A 22,282-nucleotide genomic window follows, 5' to 3' on the forward strand; every position below is an offset into this window, starting at 1 on the left:
CACGATCAAGAGGCCTGTAGAGACTCCCGAACTATCGGCAATACAGGAGATATGGATGAGGAGGCAGGTCCTTCAAATGCAGAAGTTGCATATTCTGAAAATTCCCAGGTTTGTCTGTGATTTTTGTAGTGGCTCAAATATTGTTCATTTACGTACTGAATAGGATACTACATGAAGGATGTTCAGCTATTTGCAGCCTAATCAAATTTGTGACTCAAGTCGCTAAAACACTATCTCCTCCCACTACATCACTGTTAATTTACACAAGTTAACATACATGTTACAGGCATGCTTACACAATAGACGTTTGTAATTAGACACCTTTAGAACAAGGAAACATGTCTCCACCCGGGCAGGGGTCACAGGCTCCCACCCACCGACAAATGCCCACTATACTAACCTGAGGCCGTCGAGTTTTGTATCTGTATCTGGTCGGCTCATTGAGATATCAGCCGTTGCAGGGGGCCACCATCGCTGGCAGCTGAGTCCAACGCTTGTAGAAATTTAGAGAGCACTGCACTCTCTGTCATACTATATGCGATTTTGACTCATCTTCCAGCACAAGCTTTGCCCTGCAGGGGGTGAGACTGTTGTTGGACAACCTAATACAGAAGTGGGACATGAAAGGTTCAGTTCACTAAAAGCTGGTAAAGGGTGGGGGTGGGGGGGGGGGGTTCTGTCTGTTACCCCACCACATGGGGTCACAAGTGCACTTTATATGGGCTCAGAACACAATCTATAGCTATAGCTGCTTCACACTTGGAACACTTTGTATTACTGACTACAAGGCCAATTAGTATACTTAGTAAATGTTGGGAAAATCTAAAAATTAACTAGTAAAAATTAACAACATTTCTATCACCGAAAATAAACATTTCCTCCACCCTTTTTTGCCCCTTTCTGTTACCCAAACTACCAACAGATCTTCATATGTGTGGATGGTATACATATGGCTACATATGTAATTAGAACACATTCGTGGTAAGCTTTCACATTTCATTAACATTAGCTTGTAATACAACTAACCCCCTCCAGCAATCAATTTTAACATATCACATTTAGTAATGTTGTGTTTAAACACATTAGGGATAGAAATAATTTTCAGGGGTAGGCCTCTTTGTTGAAAATTCTAACATTTTAACATGTGTATTACGTTAACGGACTGTAGATCCTAACAGATGCTCTAAATGAACCTCAAAGAGATAAAATCACACTCCCCCTCATCCAGGCTGTCATGCACTGGTGTTTTAATTTTTGGCGCAAGAAAATTAGTTACATGAAGGAGCATCTTACCAGCCCCCACCGCCCAGTCTCCACCACTGAGCCGGAATATGTCTATGAAGATCACAGTGGACAGAGCTTGGAAACATGTTTCTCAATCTTAGCAATGTCACATACAGAACCCATTATACACCAGGACAACATAGGCTGCTGAAGGGGAGTTTGAATGCAGCTCAATGAGGTACAGAGAGAGCTGCATTCAGCATATACAGTGAGCACACTTAATTATACTTAGTACTGAACTATTTAATTGAAAAGTGGCATATCGATTTATGGGTTTTTATTGGGATATAGTCCTGTGATTGTAAGGGTTTAGGCTGGGTGCACACTATGTATGTTTGAGACAGTTTTTGTTCCTCATGTCAGGTCCTCATAGCAACCAAAACCAGGAGTGGATTGAAAACACAGATAGGCTCTGGTCACATAATGTTGTAATTGATTTTATGGCCGCCATATAATGATTAATAACTTCCATTATTTCAATGTAACAGCAGTTGTTTTAAAACGCTAGCAAACATTTGCCATTAAATTACGGCCACCCGCTCAATTACAACAACCTTTCTGTGTTTTCTATCTACTCCTGGTTTTGGTGGCTGTACAGCCTCAAATATACAGCCTCCAATATACGTAGTGTAAACATAGCCTTAAAGTGTATGTGTGTCTTTTCATTTCTTTTAGAACATAGAGGACCAGGATGTACCCAATAGCGAAGACAGCAGTACACAGCCCCAACACAGTGTATCAACTAGGGGCCAAGCTACACGCAGTGAGGCCAATGTGGGTTGGAAAAGAACAAAAGTCCAGCAACAACGATCTAAAATGATTGCCCTTTCAGAAAAAATGTTAGGTAATCCGGTTGATGAATTTGAGGGGTTTGGATATAATGTGGCTGGAAAACTACGTCGCATGGTGGAAAAACAACGACTATATTGTGAGCGGATTATAGGTGATGCCCTAGCTAAAGGCATCCTTGGCCAACTAACAGAGCATACATTGTTAAGTGAGCCTCAAAAACATCCCCAACAATCACACATACAAACAGCCCAATACATCCAACATCCATACCGAACATCCACACAAAATCCTTTTCACACTATTCCCACTCAAATGCAAGACAGTCAACCTAACCGGTTTAGATTAGAATCACTAAATGCTCCACATGCTAGTCATGACTATGGGGAGCCAACTTATTCTTCATTGTGAGTTTAAATTTTACATTTAAATAACAAAGTGGAGTACATATATTTTCATGCGAAAAAGAAAAGGTGTCAAAATATACATTCTCTTCATTTATAAATAAAAGACAACTGTGTCACAGAAGAACAGAGCTGTGATGATGATGCAATTAGCCAAACTACATTGTGCACCACATGGTGAAGTGCGTTGATAAAGCAATGGAAGATAATAATTTAAGATTGTTGACTATTTAAAAAAAAAAAAAAAAAAAAAAATTCCCTGTACCTTGTATACTCAGATTGGCTGTTTGTCATGTTTAGTGCTTATAGTAAAATTGATACTGAATATTATTATAATAAAATTGTTATGTTGATGCTGTCTACCGACTTTAGTATTAGACTATAACAATTTGCAAAGGCAAGCTTAAATAGAAACTTTCACCCCCTTAGGGCATCCTGACATCTCGACTCAAGTGTAATGGGTAAATTTGGTGTTTTTCATACCTTACTTTATATCATACATCATGGTTTTTGTTCTACTAAAAAGTGCTCTTATATCAGCTGCAAATTGTATTAAGTGGGCGTTGCTTCACGCCATTACCGTCAGTTATTCCCAACCTCAACGGCAACGTTGGCAGCTGTACCTTGCCGCCCATTAGAAGACGCTGGCTGAAAGGTCTACACCCCACCCCTTTATGGCACCCTACCAATGACCGTCACCGGGGGCGTTGTAACGTTTGCCGTTGTGGGCGGAGTGAACTGACGCTAATGCAGCAAGGTCAAGGCCACTTAATACAATATGCATTTGATAAAAGATGACTTTGTACTTGGTCACACACCATAACGTATAATATAAAATAGGGTATGTAAAACGATAAACCTATCATTCACAACTCTTTACTGATGTTAGCATGGCCGAAGGGGATGCCAGTGTCAAATTAACATTGAATCATAATCAGAAATTAAACAATGTATTTTGAACTACTAACAGGCCATAAAAACACAAATACATTAATGGCAAGGAAAAGATCATATATATTAAAAGTTTTAACAATGATTTTTATTGGTTTAAAATATGCTGAAACAACCATACACTCAACCAATAATTCCTATAAATTATCAAAATAACCATTCACAACAAAAGGAAAAAAAATGTAAATGGAATACGTCCATGGATTAACATTTACACTTGCATGTACACATCAAAGATAACTGTACTTATAACAAATATTTCAAATATAAAAAACTGTAGGCTCAAGTAATGTTACAGACACATATGCTACGTTACTTGTCACAGAGCCAATACCATCTAACCATTAATGTACTAGTGTAAATTCAGGCCTGGCCTCAATCACGGCTCTTATACTCGTGTCCCTAAAACGGTTGCACAACTACCATTCCCTTCATGGGTGAAACCGTCTAACCAATCTTTGCCATAATGATAATTGCAGTTGGAAAACTGCTGTTGGTTCACAAGAGAAAAAAAATTAACACCAACTGGAAGCCTCAATGTTGACATTACATGCTGGACACATGTGAAAGAGAAAAGGAATAACATAAACAAAGATGTATACAGGTACTTGTTAAAATAAATCAGTGATAGAAAAAAAAAAAAAAATCTGAATACAACCATTGCATTGTCTATAAGGAAAGCTTCCTCAGCACATTATTTGTTTCCTACACAGGACCCCTGCAAATTATCTTCCATAAAAGCTGTATTGTGACAAATTCAGTTTACAGTAAGTACAAAGATCATCACACTGCACCCGTATCAAACTGTACTTTACCACTGGTGACAACTCATATTCAGGTTGGTCTTAATGTGGAAGTCAAATACAAAGAACATAGGTTCAGCACATAGGCAACAACAGTGCCACAGACTAGGTGAAGAAATGAATGCGCGATTCATGTAATCTGTCTATTAAGTTCAACAGAACTTATTAACACATGTGCTAAATGTTCTCCTACCCACAGACACAGTGTCTATGTAACTCAAACATCAGAGTATTTTTACTCTACATGTGGGATTTATTGCACTACTTTATCCCTTTAGGTGCACTATGTGAAGCGGAACTAACTCCACTCATTCACAAATATAATTATCAACAGTTTGTTTATTAAAGCACACACACAACTAAAATCTAACCATTTGCTTGTAGAAAATATGTTAAAATGGAGAAATTAAAGATGATGCCATAATGCGGCCATTATATAATGATAAATCTATGTTTACTTATGTGCCATTAGGAAATAGAAACAGTTCTCAAAGGGGCATTAGCACAGATTGTTACACTGCAAATATGTATAAAAAATTAACCTATTTGTGCTGGATTAAACATATAAAATATAGTGGCCTTTCATGGCAGAACTGGCAGCTGCAGAATAGGGTTAGGCGTTGGCTAGTAATCTAAGTATTTATTCGTTCGATGCACATGCTTTTACCACAGTAAGGACTAAACAACTGCATCCATCAGTGCAGGGAGAGCACATGCGGCCGTAGGCCATCTTCACCCTTTGTTAGCTGCAGCCTTACGTTACTGAACTGAGGACCATCTTTGACATTGAAGCTAAAAGTTTCCCTTAGTGGGAACAGGCCCTAACACCACTAACCAAATTTGGTATATTGGCACAAAAATATCATAAATTACACACATAAAATATGCTATTTAAGATTTACAACCAACATGTAAACAACTAGTAAGCACAACAAAGCAAGGCCATTCAGATGTATACATTGCATCATGTAGTCAATGATACAGTATTAAGGCAGTTGACGTGTCAGGTCAGAGAATTCACACAACATGTGTTGAACATGTCTCAGTTTACGCTGGAGAGTCACCATCTCCAGCGACATTTTAATGGCCAATTCTTCCATTGCACCTTTTAACATCATAGCTTTTGCCTGTGTACCTGTTTGTTCTGTAAAAGTAAAAAAAATATTTTATTCAACTTATATGCACTACATCAATTATAATATACATATGTAATCTAAAAAATACCACTCTTTCACACTCAATGCATATACATATTAACCAACAAAATTACATTACCATTATATCAGGCATATCTTACATATACTATCCAAAAGAAATATGACCTAAAATGTAATTTACACAAGCAAAATAAAAGGTCTAGTGTGGGACAAAGCCATTCTTATAAAAATAACATATATGACAAAGTTTAATATCTTTGCAATGTATGCAAAGTCATTATATCACCCCATTGGCTGAGTTCTACCATCCCTACAGGTGTACCAGGAAATGTAGGTTCCGTAAACATTACCTGATCCAGGGAGCGCCCATCAACCATCTTGTGCCACAACATCATCAGTGGCGGGGCTGCTGCCTTAAGCTTGCCAGTCTTCACCAATATCAGCCACACTCTTCCGTGTCATCAGCTGCTCAACCGCTATCGGTTTAGCACAATTATGCTCTGCCTATCACGGCTGCGCGTCTAATGTCTTGACAAAGGGTGGCTGCCACTCCTGAAAGTAGACCATCTTTGCCCCAGCAACCAAAGAGGAAGTTGCAGTCGAATATTACGGACAAATACACCATTAAGCTAGTTATGTATAACGCACTAAACTTTCCTGTTGCATGTGGGGGGATTGGGGGAAAAAGGGAAGTTGCAAATTTAAATACATATCAAAAATTTTACCTTTTCATAACTATGTCATGTGGGGTACTTTTTGAATTTTTTATTCAACCAACATAAGTGGCAAAATATTTTACATAGGAACATAGTTCAAGAAAACACAAATATATTAGATATGTAAGGTTTTCCAGAAATGTTATCTAAAAAAAAAAAAAAAAAGATATATGTATAAATTAAAAATTTGTCATATGACAAACACTTACTACCAGTGCAAAGACTCACTGTACTGCAGACAATACAGAATGTAATCATAATTTCTTCCTTTAACCAAATATAAATTGGGTATAGGTGAGTTTCATTGTGTAAAAAATAAAACATTTGCAAATTAGGGAGTTAAATATACTGGACATTTATTTTAAGAAATATTAAAAATAGAGAAATGAAAAAACTTAAAAATTGGAAAAAACTGTCCCCAAAAAATTGTTCTTACAATAAAACAAGTTACGATTGTGTAATAATAAAAATTTATAACCCATAACAACACATGTAAGCTGTATACTTTTGGTGTTACAACTAACATAAAACCTCACCATGTGGTCTTTATTTCATTTAAAACAAAAGTAGATAAATAATCACCGTCCTTTTCAAGCAAAAATAAATACCAAAAAATTATTAGACCTTTTTTCTAAAACATTGCCTTTGAAATCATTCAGTATCTGCATTTAAAAACCTTTTCCATATAACCCCACCCCCCACCCCCTGCTGCCCTTGCAGCAGCAATACTTTACTTGCAGGTCTTATTTGCTGTATTTTCAGTCCCCGGGTCCTGTGCGCTCTATCTTCCCACTTGCCGGTCAGCTGACAGGCCACACTTGGCTTTTTTTAAGCCGTGGTGTTCCCGGCCTGTGCTTGTCTCAGTGCTCCATCAGATGACCAGCCATTCATATGATAGAGAATGGGGGAATCAGGGATGAAGGCAGCGTGGAGAAGACCTACAGGTAATATATGATGCTATTGGTGATGCTGTCAAATGGTCGGTTACCCAATGTGCTCCGCTATTCCAACATAGTGATGAGCGGTGGGTGATCAATGATTTTATGTCTGCCCTTAAGTGACCGAACAGCCTATGACACAATCATCACCATATCATTATCTGTAAGCACCATATTGTAAATGGGCAAATTTGTCCAAATGGGGCCTATCCAGCCTATTATCGCTACTGGGGAATAGGGCCCTTAAACAGCAGCAGAAATAATAAAAAATACAATTACAGGCATGGAGCTGGTTGACAGCTGTTAACCGATATCAGACAGGTAAGTGCTGACTATGCACAAAGTTAACAGATGTGGAATTTGTCATTACCATCTTTGTTATACTGTTTTGTTCTTTTCTGTAGCTCTCACCATTGGAGAAAAAATTAAGAAAAAGGGGGAGAGCGTGCAACTCGCTAAAACTCCAAAGTGCACAACACTGACACTTTAACTAATGCAAACATAATCTGAATATTAATTCCAAACAACTTATATTTTAGGTGATCTCAAACTACACACATGGCACGAAGTTTGCTAAAAACCACTATAAACATTACATTACACAGGTGTCTGGGGGTAAGAATTAATGTTACCAATACAGATACAAGGAAATTATGATTTGTGCTGCTGGATATAAGGAACTAACTCTAGGTAGGTGGTAATCAAAAACATTTATAATTATTATAATGGCTGATATTACATATAGGGAATGTGTACTCACCAAGTGTGGAGGTTTGACAATTTACACTAGTGTTCCCTTCATCAGGTGTATGACCAATGATTAGTTTACCTTTTAAAAAATACACAATATAATATAAATTAAATTTATACATACCATTTCGCATGATTTGTTGCATGAATTGTACCGTGTCTGCTCTAAGGAAAGGGGAGGGGGGAGGAGGATGCTGGGAGTCATGCGGCATCATAAAGCAGAAAACAGAGGATTACAGTCACACCGCTGGGTGACAGCTTTAATCGATTCTCAAACAGGCCATTGTTGACTGCCCCATAAGCTAACAGGTAAGGAATTTGTAGAATAACTTATTGTTGGTCTGCTGTGATCTTTTATTTAGATCTATCCATATGAGCACAATTAAGACGTAGTGGAGAGCTTCTCAATACTTTCGTTATGAAAAATGTCTTTCCTTTACTAATAAATCAATTGCAAAAGTTACAGAAAGACACCTGTAATAATGGTGTCTGTAAAAATCTTTTTATCAACAGTGACACTGTAAATTGAGGTTTTGTTAAAGAAAAAAAATAACAATTCTGTAGGTAACTTTTAAATCTTTCAATTATAACATTATACATTATCGACACTATTTAACAAATAACTCTTGTGTAACATTAAAGTTTAACATTTTATTGGTGATATAAATATTGGCCAAGACCAGTAGCCATCCAAACAAGACCAAGGCACATTCTTTCATTTGGTGAATTCAATACTCTCACATATCCAATGCTGCTTTATAACTTCAATGTAGCTTGATATTCAAATACATCTAGTCAATAATCACAGTTAAAAGTTTATCCAAATTTAATGAGAAAGGAAAAATAAAATTATTTTAATCATTAAAACCTGACTATGTCATTATGTGTAGACGCACTCATACATGAAGGCAAACTAGTTACATACCCACAAAGTCACATTACACTCAGGGGAAAGTCATTTGTATAATATTGCTTTGGACATACCTTGGTCCATAAGGTTTTGAGATCCAGAGGTTGACACACTAGCCATTTCTCTATCCCCATCGTTGAACTCCATTCCTGGAAGTGATATTGGCACGAAATTTATCAGTACCTACTATAAATTTCTAACTTACTACACACTACAGTAGGAGCTTTCACATTATAAACTTAAGCACCTACAGGATCACTAATCTGAGGAAACCTATTCTGTACTGGAGAGCAGAATTTGGAAATAATTTTTTTAACAACAAGTATCAAAAACAACTGCATGTACATAAAAATTTGATAACACACTAACATGGCCCACCATTGCATACATGCGAAGTGTATGTTAATTTGTTGCAAACAAGTAAACAAGGACAAGCTACCAGATTATTTATCATTGACTATGCCAGGCTACAGGTTTTAATCAAATTGAGAACATCCACTAGATGGATATAGTGGCCATAATGACTTGCCAGGGTTGTTGTGTTTTACGAGCACAAGATATGAGAAGCAAAAATTTACCTTCTGACGGAGCTGGATCTTGGTGTGTTTGCTGTTTGCTCTGACTTCTAGTATGATGTGATTGTCCCTGTGGCATTGCGTCCGCATGCTTCTGTTGTTCTAAGAAGAAAGTAAAATTAGCTTACGGCCGTTTTGTGTAGCAGCGTTCCAATGTATTGCTAGTGCAAGTTGTAAATTCCTGTGCAAAATGATGATTACAATATTATTATTCCTGTTTTGTGCAACTCCTAAATATTACTATCTTTAATTTCATACTGACAATATATTGGTTACCAGTTATGTCCATACTACATTTTCCGTCTAGCATAGTTTTTGGTAAAGATTACAACTTTACAAAAACTAATACAAATGCTTATTAAATTTTATTTCATTAACTGTGCCTCATATAAAAAGAGTATGGCTCATAATCAATCTTCCAATAACTTTGAAGTTAAGTGTGGGTTAGTGATATGCAGTACATTACTTAGTGGTCAAAGACTTGACAGGGCATGGTTAAAGGTGTATGTATGCTACAAACATTGTTGAGTTATTTTTAACATATAAGTTTGCGTTAAGGAAAACTATATCGCAACTTGTAATGCTGTTAGCTGCATGGCAGCATGCTTCGCCAATACAAGTGACTTTGTTTTTTCATATCAAGGAATGATGTATGGTGTAGTTGCCTACACTTCTGATGCACATATGGAAATAGCCATAAACTGCATACATACTGCGGCCTTTAAAAATTCAAAACTACTGATGTATACACTTTGCTTAGAGTTTTTATCAGAATAAGTTTACGTTAGGCTACAGCAAGACCACTTAAATATATTCACAACTGTAAATATTTTTACTTAATAACATTACAGGCAAACATTAATAGAGATTTTTGTAATACATTTTTGGTGTTTTAAAATCCCATACTCCGAGATAGACAAATACAGAAAGGCTCCAGATGTTTAAGTAAAGCCAAAACACAGTTTATCGCAACATTTTAAATTTACTTACATGACATACACGGATATCTTCCATAAATTAACGCCATATAAGTTTTCTAACATATATACATACCTACACTCCCTGCCATACTTACACAGCACCTACATCTTCCAGTTTTTCACCACCATCCTTCAGTTAATGGAACATTTTTAACCATGACATAAATCCAAACCTTACTGTCATGTGTCCATAAGGTCATTACGCCCTCTTCCGTGTCCTGCATGACCAGGATATTTCTGCTTCCATGTTTTGCCATGTTACTTTTAGTACAGTGAACAACTAACAAAAGGTCAATGATGTGTCACTCTTTAAATATGGACCCTGGTGGGAACATTGGAAGGAGTTGACGGGCATAAACTACAATAAAACTAGGTTTGATTTTAGTTGCCCATCATCCTGCAGCAGGCCCATAGTACTTACCTTCATTTTCCTCTTCCTAACTAGATGCATGTTCTGCCCTTAAGCACATGATACATGTTTGATTCCATTGAACCCCTTGACTAACCAGGACGTATAGTCACGGGAGGGAAGTATGTCATCAAGCAACCCATGATTTACATGCACTCCCTGTGTGTTTGTCACGTAGTGAATTGTGATGAGGACCAGATGACGATGCACAGCAGAGCGCAGGCGTCTGAAAGCAGGCAAAAGCAATTTAGCATGCCAGACACACTACAGCAAGTGTGCAAAAGTGATAACTTAAATTTGAATCATGTTTGCAATCTGCAAATAAAGAGAAATCTTAAAGTATACACATTCATGATATCTTTATATAATATTCTCCATGTCATTGTACAACCATTTTGTATCACACTAAATCATTGCACAGCCTTTAGGTGAGGGGTGGGGAACCTTTCCCATGTTGAGGGTAGGTATGGCATTAATAAAATCATTCAAGAGGCGCATTACATGTGCGGCAATTTGTAGCAAGCCAAATTCTACTTCCCAAAGTGCCCCTGCTATTGTAGTTAACCCCCAGTGATGCCCCTGCTACAGTAGTTAAGCCCCAGTGATGCCCCTTGTAGTCTAGTTAATCCCCAAGTCTTGAACCTGGTAGCCAAGTTAACCACCATCAGTCATATCTCTGGCAGACTAGTTAACACCCATCAGTCATGTCGTTGGTAGACTATTTAACCCCCATCAGTCATGTCCCTGGTAGGATAGTTACCCCCCATCTGGCAACTCCCTAGATTACTATTGTACCCTAAATTATAAGTATTTACAAAAAACCCACTCACCTTAACTCCGCTCCCACCCTGCCCAGGTCCTCTTATGTCCCAGGTCCTCTGTGCGGGTGTTCTCATGCAGGCAGCGTGCGTTTAAGTTACGTCATAGCGTGCAGCACGCAGGAGACTGAAGACAGGCGCCGCTCTGGTGGAGGAAGGAGCCGACACAGCTAGCCTACTCCTGTGTATGTGGACTGTCACAGACACCGGAAGATGCTGTGTATGCCGGCTCCTTCCTCCTTAAGTGTTGCTCACCACAACGGGGAGATGTGGGCCGCATCGGGAGGTCTCATGGACCAAATGTGGCCCACGTTCCACTGGTTCCCCACCCATACTTTAAATGGTGATTTTGAAGTGGCATAGGTATTAAAGGGTGCTTTTACACATCCAGGATCTGTTGCTGATATTCAGCTAAAGATCCTCAGCAGGTTAACTTTAAAATAAAGCACACACAATTACATGCGAACAAACACATCACTTGCATACCCTGTAGGTGTGCACGCTGGCTAAATGGTAATATAACTAGTCTATTGGGGAAATGTTACAAATATGTAGTAAAGTACTAATGGCTTAAAGTGGTTGTCCGGCGATAAAAAATTATTCACAGAATAACACACATTACAAAGTTATACAACTTTGTAATGTATGTTATGTCTGTGAATGGCCCCCTTCCCGTGTTTCCCCCCACCCACGCTAGAACCGGAAGTGTGCTGCATTATACTCACCGCATCTCGTGTCGTCCACGGTCTCCGATCCACAGCAGTGACGTCTTCTTCGGGAGGCCGGCGGATCTTCCTGAGTTCCAGCCGCCCTCTGCAGCGTCATCCGAAGCTCAGCCGCGATTGGCTGAGCATAACTGTGCTCAGCCAATCGCGGCTGAGCAGCTGATGACGTGGCCGCGTCATCAGCCGCTCAGCCGCGATTGGCTGAGCACAGTTATGCTCAGCCAATCGCGGCTGAGCTTCGGATGACGCTGCAGAGGACGGCCGGCACTCGGGAAGATCCGCCGGCCTCCCGAAGAAGACGTCACTGCTGAGGATCGGAGATCGTGGTCGGCACGTGACAGGCAATGTATAGCGCAACACACTTCCGGGTACACTGGTGGGGGTGGTGGGACACGGGGAAGGTGGCCAATCACAGACATAACATACATTACAAAGTTGTATAACTTTGTAATTTGTGTTATTATGTGAATAATTTTTTATCGCCGGACAACCCCTTTAATGGTCCCCGGGCAACCAAACATAATCCGCCTTTTTATGCTCACCCGCTCTTTGGAAAGCAAAAGGTATAATTTGATTGTTTGCTAGTGGCTAATGAGTCATTTGCTATTTATACCATGTCAGGAAAATGTACCCCTATATGTGCACTATTTGCGCAATACACTGGGTCATAGTGGTCTGGACCACAAAGATTAAACTAGTATTTACTCTTAGCTATAGGTTACTTACTTTTTCTTTTCTTGCGTAAGTGGCTTCTTATGCGACGCAATGTGTCTGGTTCTTTAATTTTCAAGTCTGACCACTTTTTTTGAAGTTGTTCTTTGGTCCTTAATACTCCGCATTTTGTCTGAAGGGCACGTATAATGTGATCCATAATGCGAGCTTTCCGGGCGTTTGGAAAGCGATATACTGTCCGTTTGTGATCGTAATCTCGTTCGTCCATCATCTTGACTAAAATCTCTGTCTCTACATGGCCCAGGGGTGGCGCACGACGTCTCTCCTTTGAAGACATGTTGTAAAATGGCGATTACGCACGGGCAGTCTGATTTACTAGCTACGTGCGTAATTGCGTGTGACAACATTCCCTTCCACTTCCTGTTTGCCCCACAGCATTGGAGTATAGACTACAATTAGGTTCGTCCCACAGTGACGTAATGCGTTGTTAGGTAGGCCGGAAGTAAAAATTTGTCTCGCAGTTGTAACTAATTCGATTAAATGTTCGTAATTGCGATGGTTTTTTCTGAACAGTACACTAACCTACAATATATTTAAAATGTAAGATTTTTTACGTTAAGGCTATGTTCACACTATGTATAGTTGAGCCATTACATTTCAGGCTGTATAGCAACCCAAAACTACGAGTGGATATTAAACTCCAAGGATCTGTTGACATAATGTTGTAATTGAGTGGATGGCCCTCATGTATTGCCATATATTTGCATTTAATTGAACAAATCGGCTGTTGCATTTAAATAATGGCAGCTATTTACCGTTATTTGACAGGCAGCCACTGAATTACAACATTGTGTGAACAGAGCCTTTCTGTGTTTACAATCCACTCCTGGTTTTGGTTGCTATGAGGACCTGACATTAGGACCAAATACAGGCTGAAATATACATAATGTGAACCCAGCCAATTGCTATATAAATGGTAGTAAATGTAATAATGGATCAATATCACATGTTTTCTATTTTTACTCAGGAAACAAAGGCTTGAGACAGTTTAACCAAAGGACTGAAGCTGTTTTTTTCTTGTTATATAGATAACAGCTTTATTAATAAGATACACTATTATCAGGATGCAAATATCCAATTTCATACACATTAGATTAGCTGACTGCAAAAGCCAGTTCCTTCTGCCAATACGGTGGGAAATTTAAAAACATAAAGGAGAAGAAAGGTAGACCAGAGGCAGCAACCTGGTGCTCAAATTAACCAATACTCGTGGCAGACTCACATTTTTGATAAGTTCCAGTGCTCACATATTGTTTGCTAGGGCTAATTAAAACCATAGCAGTAGCTATGCATTCTACCTTGGGCCAACATGCTCAATTCTGCATGCAGGAAATACGGAGGCAAACACTTAATTCAGCTAATATCTGGCTGCTCTGCTTATTCACTGAATGTATCCACCACGGCCTACGTGCAGCATAGTTGTGATAAACATATGGGCTTAATAGGTGTTTATTTAACATTTCACTATCCAAATCCAATTTTTCATTTGTCACACTATTTTTCAGAATGTCTGTTAAGCATACATTGTAGGCACATTGAAATGACAATAACACATATGTAGTAGTAAATGCATTGATAACCCCTGATCTCACCAGGAGCTGTAAGTTTAGATGGTAATATAGAGGGACATTTGTGTTGGGATGAATATCCCGTTTATATGTGCCAGTATTTTCCCTAACTTCAGATCCATTATAACCGAATGTACAAAAGGGCTGAAGCACAAGGACTCATAGTATTATTTCCTTTTATTGGCCCCATGATTTGAGAGGCAATATATCATATAACGTTGAAGCCTCACCAGCAGCTTCACCTCTAATAAGAGGCAATGTATTGCCTTAAAATTTTTCCATTTTTGCAACATAGTAAACTTTAATTTTGACACTACAGAGAAGCAAATATATGTATGAGTACTCGTGTATGTTTTCTTTTAGGACAAATTGCGACGGGTTATCTGTTCTTTAGAATGGCCACATTTATCCTGACTACATATATTCCGATCCCCTTCCGTTTCCTACTATTCTACTAACTGTCTTTTTCATCATCTACAGCATCCACCCTTTGCTCCACATCTTCCACACCTAAATTGTAATTCCAAGATACCCATTTATCCTCATCCTGTCATCCATGCTGTGCTCCTGCATCACACAGCCTCACCACCAGCAACCACTAGCCTCTACTCCTGTTTGTGCTGATACACCCTAAGTATCTTGACCTTAAATACACAACTTGTTATCCTTGCCTCTCTACCAACTCCCTCCCAGTATTGTCCTTGTCCTACCTGCTACACTGTTAGACAGCAATTCCCAAAGTTGTGGCGAATAGGGCCACAAATTTCTTCCTTTGTACTCCCAGTTTTGGCCTTCCCATCACCAAACTCTTGATTGTATGGAACTCCTAAGCCGTTTGTTCGACACAAGACAGAATCTGCTTTTTGGAAGATACCAGAGTTGCTGTGGCTGGCCTGATTCCAATGTTAGCAATTTGCTTACTGAGCCAAGCATCCACTGCATTTTAGGATTTTAAACTCTGACTTGCCCTTAAATCAGAAATGATTTGCCACACGAAAGCAGACATGACAGTTATATTGGGGCTAGCCATGCTGTGGCAAAATGTTTTTATGGTGCCAGAAAGCGGATGATTGTGTCTGACATATTGCACCCAACGTGTCATAACGAATTAAATTTTAACATTAGCGACATTATTACCTTGCAAGTTTGATGAAGTTACATGCAAAAATAATTTTAAGAATAAGCTCATATTAATCTACTGTAACTCGGGTTGCACATTTGGCAGAGATAAGTAACCAAGTAACAGACTGGGCATTAGTGTTTATTAATCTACTGTGTAAGTCGCCACGTGATGATCTATGTTACGTATATGTAATATGTGTGCAAGCTAACATGACTAATAGTTGAAACTTGTTAGCGTATGTATCAGGCAACATGCCAGTGGTGGTGGTGCTGTTAATACATGAAAAATAATTTTTAATGCTTAGCTTAAGCCATTTGTGAGTTAAAGTAATGTAAATATTGCAGAATTATTATGGGAGTATGCTATCATTTTCATAACATGTACATTAGGAAAAATTAACATGTTGGATAACATAAATATACACAACACATTTTAATTTTTTTATTTATGTTTCACAAACAAATTCACACTGTGGGACAATGTCAAACACACATTTTGTATTTTTTGTTTATTGAAATTTGTGAAAGACATGGAAATTACACTATGAAAAATAAATTCTATATATTGTACATTTGTGTAAATATTTATTTTTCAGGTACAGTTACATGTTGAGCTATTTTAAGACAGCACTCTATTTTGCCAAGGAACAGATCCTGGCCCAGTAAAGAAGCTGCAATACTGTTGCCTACATAGCACAGCGTCAGAGCTAGGGCGCCCTAAATGATGTGAACGCTGTAAAGGAACCAATGTGTCTCCATGAACACGCCAGTCCCCTAGAGTGACCTGAAGTGTTTCTGGATTCTCTACATCAAAAATTGTGGGTGGCGTGTAAGAGACAGTGTCATTCTTTCTTAAATAATTGTGTAAAACACAGCATGCTAATATTACAGAGTCAATTTTCCAGGGCTGTAAGTTTATAGGGGAATGTAATATGCGAAATCTGTTTCTCATAATGCCAAAGGCATTTTCCACGACTCTGCGGCCGCGGGACAGACGATAGTTATAAATTTTTCTCTCATCAGTCAGGAGACGTTGCGGATATGGCTTAAGTACATGAGGACCTAAAGGAAAGGCATCATCTGCTAGGAATACAAAATTCATGTTGCCTTTTGTCTGATCATTAGAGGGAATAGCTAAAGCATTACAGCGTAGAAGATGTGCTAATCAAGAACGGTCAAAGACACCTCCATCAGATAGGCGGCCATTACGGCCAACATCGACAAGTAAAAATTCATAATTAGCATTTACGAGAGCAAATAAAATAATGCTAAAAAATTTTTTATAATTAAAATAAAATGACCCAGACTTTGCAGGCTGCATAATGCGCACATGTTTGCCGTCCATGGCCCCACCGCAATTAGGGAACTGCCATTTTTTATTAAATTCTTCTGAAACTTCTAGCCATTCTTCTGCAGTTTGTGGACACTAGAAAAGAAGCATTTATAATACTGTAAAAATTTACAAACTGCTATTAATTACTTGCATATACATTGTGCCAAAACACCCACTACATTTAATCTCCCAAAACATCAATATTTAATATTTAACCAACCTTAACATTATAGATTACTTTACTAATACTACTATAATACTATAGATCACATCATCCAAACAAAAATTATATACAATGGTGTTAAACTGCACAAACCAGTTTATTATTAGACTAAACATTGTAAGGGTACACATATCAGCATACACATGACGAAGCGTAGTTTATTTTAAGATAAGATGTGATTCTTCATTTATTATTTTTAACCTTTAAGTATTTTACAGATTTTGCATTAAGGTATCCAACATAAAAATTGAACTTCATACTTGGACGTCTCCCCTCATAGACAAGCACCGTGAGCAAATTAGTGTAGTAGAAAATCTTTAGAACTAAAAGATGTTGAATTAACAGGGCCAGCCTTCCTTGAAGTGGGCCTATTCAACCCTTTTACTGATTATACCCCAGGGCATCTCTGACATTACTCCATTATAATCAATGGAACCCTTTCAGAGAGCTAATAGTGTTTCCTCCCTTTGGGTGTAAGTTAGGGCGCCTACAGTGCTTCACCCTGGCCCTGGTGGTACATGCAGTTTAAGACGGACTTACAAGTAGTCATGAATAGTTGCAACATGTGGATGTTAGTTTGTAAGTTAACATTCATAAACAGTCAAATACTCCCCTTACCAATTGTGTGCTCACGGGTCCATGCACACAAACATATTTACTGACAGATATCAGGCAAATGTTTTACAACACATACCAAAATGGATTAAAAGGAGTTGAAGTATTAGTCTTCCCCGTACAAAGTGTTTTGTGTGTTAAGTATGTTCCTGGTCATTTTTGGTTATAGTGGCAAAATCAGTCATTGAATTTTTTTGTGTAAATGGACCTAAAGGCAACTTTTATTGTAATGCATACATAGACATAATAAACTTGTGGATGAGCTAATAGGGCTTGCTCAAATGTAGAGTAAATTGAGTCGATACATTAGTTATTTTTTTACATTTTGTAAACCCTATACCCACAAATGTATGCGACAGTCTCAATTCCCACTACAGAGTGTGTTAATTGGGTGTAGCCTAGCAGCAATAGCCGCACTTTCCCCTGTCCACCACCCCAACGTTGGGCCGCCCGCACGTAGCCCTTTGTATCAGAGTGGGCTAAAGGTCTAGGCCCCACCCCTATAAGGTGAGCCAACCAAATGACGTCAAGGGACCAACGTTGGAGAGGTGGGCTGCCCTAAGTGGTCCAATTGTCGCAAGACTCCACCAACTTCACACAATCCGCAGTTGAAGGTGACAGTGTCACTGTTATCATACTAATAAACCATCCAGTGTGGTACAGTTACAAAAGGTCAGCCCTATCGTAATAAAAAAAAAAAAAAAAACGTGTTGGTAATAGGTTTGTGAAAAATTCAAAATCTATAAACACACTGGTTGGCTATTAATAGAAATGTAAGCTACGTAATTTTTTATTGTGTTCTATAGAAAGACACATAGGGGGTGATTTTGCAAAGGGTGTAAAATGTAGACTGGTGCAAATTTGTCAAAACAACCAAGCACTGCGCATCTTACAGTTCAACTAAGCTGGATGCTGTGCTGTGATTTGTTGCTGTGTGCAGTTACCACCAGTCATAATTTTAAACCCTTGAAATATCTCTAATACTCATTTATGTATTTATGCTGCACATGGCAGCTTTTATCACACTATGACCTTTTGCATAATACCCTTTTCTAAATATCATTAAGGGCACTGCAATGCTGCATAACTTTAAATAGTGATGTTGTGCCTACCAGATGACATTGTACAACCAACATTATGGCATTATGTTGCTGGTCACAATGTTGCCACAGGTTTATTACTAAATCCAGTTTATTTGAAAGTTACTTTATGCTCAAACACTAGCATTCACAAAATTATATGCACATTACACATAAACATGGCTTAAAAATTCCCTATCTACCACATAAACATTATACTAGAATATAATTTACTTACCTTTAAATAATCTCCTTTTAAGGCGGCTACAATAGCCTCACAAGTCTCTGGTATTATGTAACATAGTGCTGCTGCAGATATTCCAGTGGAAAACTTCATGTCTTGAATTGAACGTCCTGTGGCCAGGAAATGTAATGTGGCTAACAAAAGCTCCTCCACTGTTATAGCCCTCCGCATTACAGTGTCTTCCCTCACAATCCGGGTTTCCACCATTCTCAACAGGCGTAAAAAAGACGCCTCCGACATGCGGAGTTGTGTAAATCAGCAGGGTGATTGGTACGAAGCTCCTTCACAAGCGCCATATGTGACAAGCTGTCTTTCTGTTGCAGCCACGATTTTACCCACATACGCTTTTTGGGTGCAGGCTCCTCACTGTCTTCCATTGCCTCAAAAAGCATCAGCCAGGCAAGACCCCTTCTCTGGTTCAGAGTCATCTTTTCTACTGCAACAGCTGAACACAGCTGGTTCGAATTAAACTATGTGCATGTGCAGTACTGCTACACACACCTCCCTGGTGTCTTTACCCCTCCCTATGACCAGCCTCTTTATGCTAATTATCAGCCCAGCAGCCTACTAATCAACAGATTGATCCATTTGAATAGCCACACGACCGGTTGGACAATCTTCTGAACAATCGCACAAACGATCGTTTCAGACGATAACTCGTTCCGTGTAAACACTAGTCGTTTCAATCAAAGAAATCGCTACCTCACGAGCGTGTTACGATCGATTGTACGATTAATCGTTACGTGTAAACGCAGCATAAGTCTCTTCAAAGAGTTCTGGCATTCCTTTGTGTTGTGCGTCTTGGCTCAGTGGTTATTAGGCTGTGTTCATTAGATTACACAGGTGGTTTGTTGGAATCCCAACACCACTCTATGTAATTGAATTATGGAAAACATGTTATTCGTGTTGTTATTCTTCAAATAGATCTAGACACACAGAGAGGTGAAGTCAGATGGAGATGTGTATTGATTTATGTGTTCATATATTTTTTTTCAGGTGCGGTCACGTCCCCATTTGTGGGATTTGACTGTGCGTGGCTACCACGACCGCTTTCTGCGTCGCGAGACGTGGGACACTATAGCGGTTCTGGTAGTCCCACAGTGGGGAGAGGTGACGGACTCGGAGCAGATGCGGATGGGTATGTCGTATTGTCACATCATGTATGAATGAAAATCTTTGGAAGAATGGACGATATTCATAATAATCCTTTGAAATCTTATTATTTTTTTTTTTTTTAAGCTTATCCTTTTTTTTTTTCTCTTTTGTCAGTCCGAGCAGTGGAGACCCGCTGGTCAAGTGTGAGGGACCAGTACCAACGGGCGATACGCACGGAGGAGAGGGGTGGGGAGCCGACCTCTATGCGCTATGCGTCCCTGTTGGATTTTCTCCCGAGCCAGAGTCAACGGCTGTAAGGATATTTGGCTTATAAGCTAATGTATATAGTATCATATAGTGTCCAATATCTAATTGATGATATAAAATCTTAGATGGCCCTATTCTCTACAAAGTCTGGCTTGGGATCTTCAGCTGAACCTGCTCGATACTCAGTGGCAGCTGATATCATCCACTCCCCATCACATTCTGCTTTATGTAGAGATTTTCTAGGAATGACAATACTATTCTCAGAAATGTATAGATATTATTTCGCAACATACACTATTGCCATTCTTTCTAACGCCCTAGTTGTGTCATGTTTATTAGCCTTCATGATGGTGTATGTGACTGTACAGAGAGGGTTAATCTATCCTGATCAATCCCAATAGGCCCCTTTGCTCACAGTCAACCAAATGCTTACACACCACTCTCACTCATGCTTCACCATCCTCTAATGAAAGTAAAATATATGACTTTCTGTAATGGAGCTACAACAAAATATCCAATTATATGGAATTTTTCTGATCACGGTCACTCCCTCAGTTGTTCAGCGTGTGCTGTAGGTGGCCGAGCCAGTAAGCATGGTGAATGAAATGCCCTTTTCCATGCAGCGGATAATGTTAAATCTTTAGTGTCCTACTGTACAAAGCAGTCAGAGAGCTGTTGGGCGCCCCACACTATTCACTTCCTGAATACTCAATGCTCGGCAGCCTGCTGCTCTGTCACTGTCAGTGTGCCCTGCGGGGATCAATGACAGGTACAGAGCCCTGTTACTGGACGCTTGTGTATCTGGTGACATGACTAATTTACACCCCTCTCCATGATGGGCGACATGAGAAAACACTTTTTATTGTGTTGTCACAAGAATGCTTCCATGGCCACACCATGCCATGAAGATGAGAGCATTGTTGGCACAGTGAGAAAGGGGCAATTATTCAAACAATATGCAGCTTTTTTTATTTGAGAACACAGTAATCTGAAAGACTAGGAATAAACAGTTGTATGTCCTGACCTAGGATGCTGATAGTACTACATAATGTATTCCTGTTACCAAATAGCAAATGTAACCATACTGTATGTTAGCAAATAGTAAAAAAAAAAAAAAAAAAAAGTGACTTTGTGAATGTGTCTAGATTATCTAACCTTTCTGTCTCTCCACAGAACCAGTGGCAATTTTTCGGAGCCAGCTGGAGGAGAGGATGCTGGTGGTGCTGACGTTGAAGCACCCCAGCAGGAGGGGGAGAGTGCCACGCCACCGCCATCACAGGAGCCAGCCAGCCCGACTCTTTCTGAGGGCACGGAGCAGATGCCAGGACCTTCTGGCTCTACTTCCATGCCCGAAGAGGAGGAGGCTGCAGCACCGTCAACATCTGGTGCAGCTCCCAGTGGTGTGCCCCTGGCAGCTAGGCCACGTCAGCCACTGACGCGGTCCACCACCACCACCAGGCGGCGCCGGGACCTAGAAGAACCTAGAGTCAGCATTGACTGAGGTTGATCATTCTGTCATCGAGTTTGTGAGGCGGTTTGATGGGGGAGATGACCAGAATGACTTCTTCTGCCACTATCTGGGAACCCGTTTACGGAATCTCCCTACTAATGTGGCACGGAGTGCGAGGCTCGTAATGGACTTCGTCATGTCGTGCCATGAGCAGATTGACTCGGATACTCTCCCCGACCCTTCCTACGTGGGCCACATCCTACAAACTGTGTATGGTTTACACTTACGGAGGCCATGTATCCCGGAGGAGGTGAACCTTTTCCCTCAGACCACTGAGCCCCCACC

At 39.5% G+C, this 22,282-nt stretch overlaps 1 pseudogene; it reads right to left on the minus strand.

Moving 5' to 3' along the window:
• Positions 1-14,963: 14,963 nt before the first annotated feature.
• Positions 14,964-19,365, minus strand: LOC138784190 (putative nuclease HARBI1; annotated as a pseudogene).
• Between the last annotated feature and the right edge of the window lie 2,917 nt (positions 19,366-22,282).

The sequence above is a fragment of the Dendropsophus ebraccatus genome, chromosome 2, assembly GCF_027789765.1.
Source record: "Dendropsophus ebraccatus isolate aDenEbr1 chromosome 2, aDenEbr1.pat, whole genome shotgun sequence".
Classification (NCBI taxonomy): domain Eukaryota; kingdom Metazoa; phylum Chordata; class Amphibia; order Anura; family Hylidae; genus Dendropsophus; species Dendropsophus ebraccatus.